The following is a 2,500-nucleotide window of genomic DNA, read 5'->3' on the forward strand; positions in this document are numbered from 1 at the left end:
GAAAATTATTTAGTATTTATATGAAAATTTTTAACTTGTATGAATTCATTAACTTAGTATCTATATGAAAATTATTTAGTATTTATATGAAAATTATTTACTTGTATGAATTCATAAACTTAGTATCTATATGAAAATTATTTAGTATTTATATGAAAATTTTTAACTTGTATGAATTCATTAACTTAGTATCTATATGAAAATTATTTAGTATTTATATGAAAATTTTTAACTTGTATGAATTCATTAACTTAGTATCTATATGAAAATTATTTAGTATTTATATGAAAATTTTTAACTTGTATGAATTCATTAACTTAGTATCTATATGAAAATTATTTAGTATTTATATGAAAATTATTTACTTGTATGAATTCATAAACTTAGTATCTATATGAAAATTATTTAGTATTTATATGAAAATTTTTTACTTGTATGAATTCATAAACTTAGTATCTATATGAAAATTATTTAGTATTTATATGAAAATTTTTAACTTGTATGAATTCATAAACTTAGTATCTATATGAAAATTATTTAGTATTTATATGAAAATTTTTTACTTGTATGAATTCATAAACTTAGTATCTATATGAAAATTATTTAGTATTTATATGAACATTTTTTACTTGTATGAATTCATAAACTTAGTATCTATATGAAAATTATTTAGTATTTATATGAAAATTTTTAACTTGTATGAATTCATTAACTTAGTATCTATATGAAAATTATTTAGTATTTATATGAAAATTTTTTACTTGTATGAATTCATAAACTTAGTATCTATATGAAAATTATTTAGTATTTATATGAAAATTTTTAACTTGTATGAATTCATTAACTTAGTATCTATATGAAAATTAATTAGTATTTATATGAAATTTATTAAGTATCTATATGAAAATTATTTAGTATTTATATGAAAATTATTTACTTGTATGAATTCATAAACTTAGTATCTATATGAAAATTATTTAGTATTTATATGAAAATTTTTTACTTGTATGAATTCATAAACTTAGTATCTATATGAAAATTATTTAGTATTTATATGAAAATTTTTAACTTGTATGAATTCATTAACTTAGTATCTATATGAAAATTATTTAGTATTTATATGAAAATTTTTAACTTGTATGAATTCATTAACTTAGTATCTATATGAAAATTATTTAGTATTTATATGAAAATTATTTACTTGTATGAATTCATAAACTTAGTATCTATATGAAAATTATTTAGTATTTATATGAAATTTTTTTACTTGTATGAACGTGGTTTCGGCGTTTTGGCTCTTTATATGGGGTTTCGGCTCTTCGCAAATAGGGACAGTAGGAATCTCCTGAATTCCTTTTTGCGCGTCACTAATAAGATGACGATGCATTTGGCTACGTAAATAAAATCATTTTTATGCCCGCCGTTTAACCAAACTTAGTTTTTTTTATATGCAAATATACGTGGTTTCGGCGTTTTGGCTCTTTATATGTGGTTTCGGCTCTTCGCAAATAGGGACAGTAGGAATCTCCTGAATTCCTTTTTGCGCGTCACTAATAAGATGACGATGCATTTGGCTACGTAAATAAAATCATTTTTATGCCCGCCGTTTAACCAAATTTAGTTTTTTTTATATGCAAATATACGTTTTTTCGGCCTTTTGGCTCTTTATATGTGGTTTCGGCTCTTCGCAAATAGGGACAGTAGGAATCTCCTGAATTCCTTTTTGCGCGTCACTAATAAGATGACGATGCATTTGGCTACGTAAATAAAATCATTTTTATGCCCGCCGTTTAACCAAACTTAGTTTTTTTTATATGCAAATATACGTGGTTTCGGCGTTTTGGCTCTTTATATGTGGTTTCGGCTCTTCGCAAATAGGGACAGTAGGAATCTCCTGAATTCCTTTTTGCGCGTCACTAATAAGATGACGATGCATTTGGCTACGTAAATAAAATCATTTTTATGCCCGCCGTTTAACCAAACTTAGTTTTTATATTATACAATATACCATTATATTAATTTTTGTATATTTCAATTGCTTTTCAGTATATTGTAAAAGTCGTTTGATAACTTTGCGTTCAAAGCTGTATCTTTATGTTAAGGTTCTCTCTAACAACTATTCAATATACCATTATATATTCATTTTTGTATATTTCAATTGTTTTTCAGTATATTGTAATAGTCGTTTGATAACAATCTATATAACACTACCTTATGTTCTCAATGAATATTGAGAAATAAAGTACTTTGCGTTCAAAAATCTGTATCTTTATGTTATAAGATTCTCTCTAACAACTATACAATATATTAATTTTTGTATATTTCACAATTGTTTTTCAGTATATTGTAATAGTCGTTTGATAACAATCTATATAACACTACCTTATGTTCTCAATGAATATTGAGAAATAAAGTACTTTGCGTTCAAAAATCTGTATCTTTATGTTATAAGATTCTCTCTAACAACTATACAATATATTAATTTTTGTATATTTCACAA

The sequence above is a fragment of the Zeugodacus cucurbitae genome, unplaced genomic scaffold (assembly GCF_028554725.1).
Source record: "Zeugodacus cucurbitae isolate PBARC_wt_2022May unplaced genomic scaffold, idZeuCucr1.2 ctg00000088.1, whole genome shotgun sequence".
In the NCBI taxonomy this organism is placed as follows: Eukaryota; Metazoa; Arthropoda; class Insecta; order Diptera; family Tephritidae; genus Zeugodacus; species Zeugodacus cucurbitae.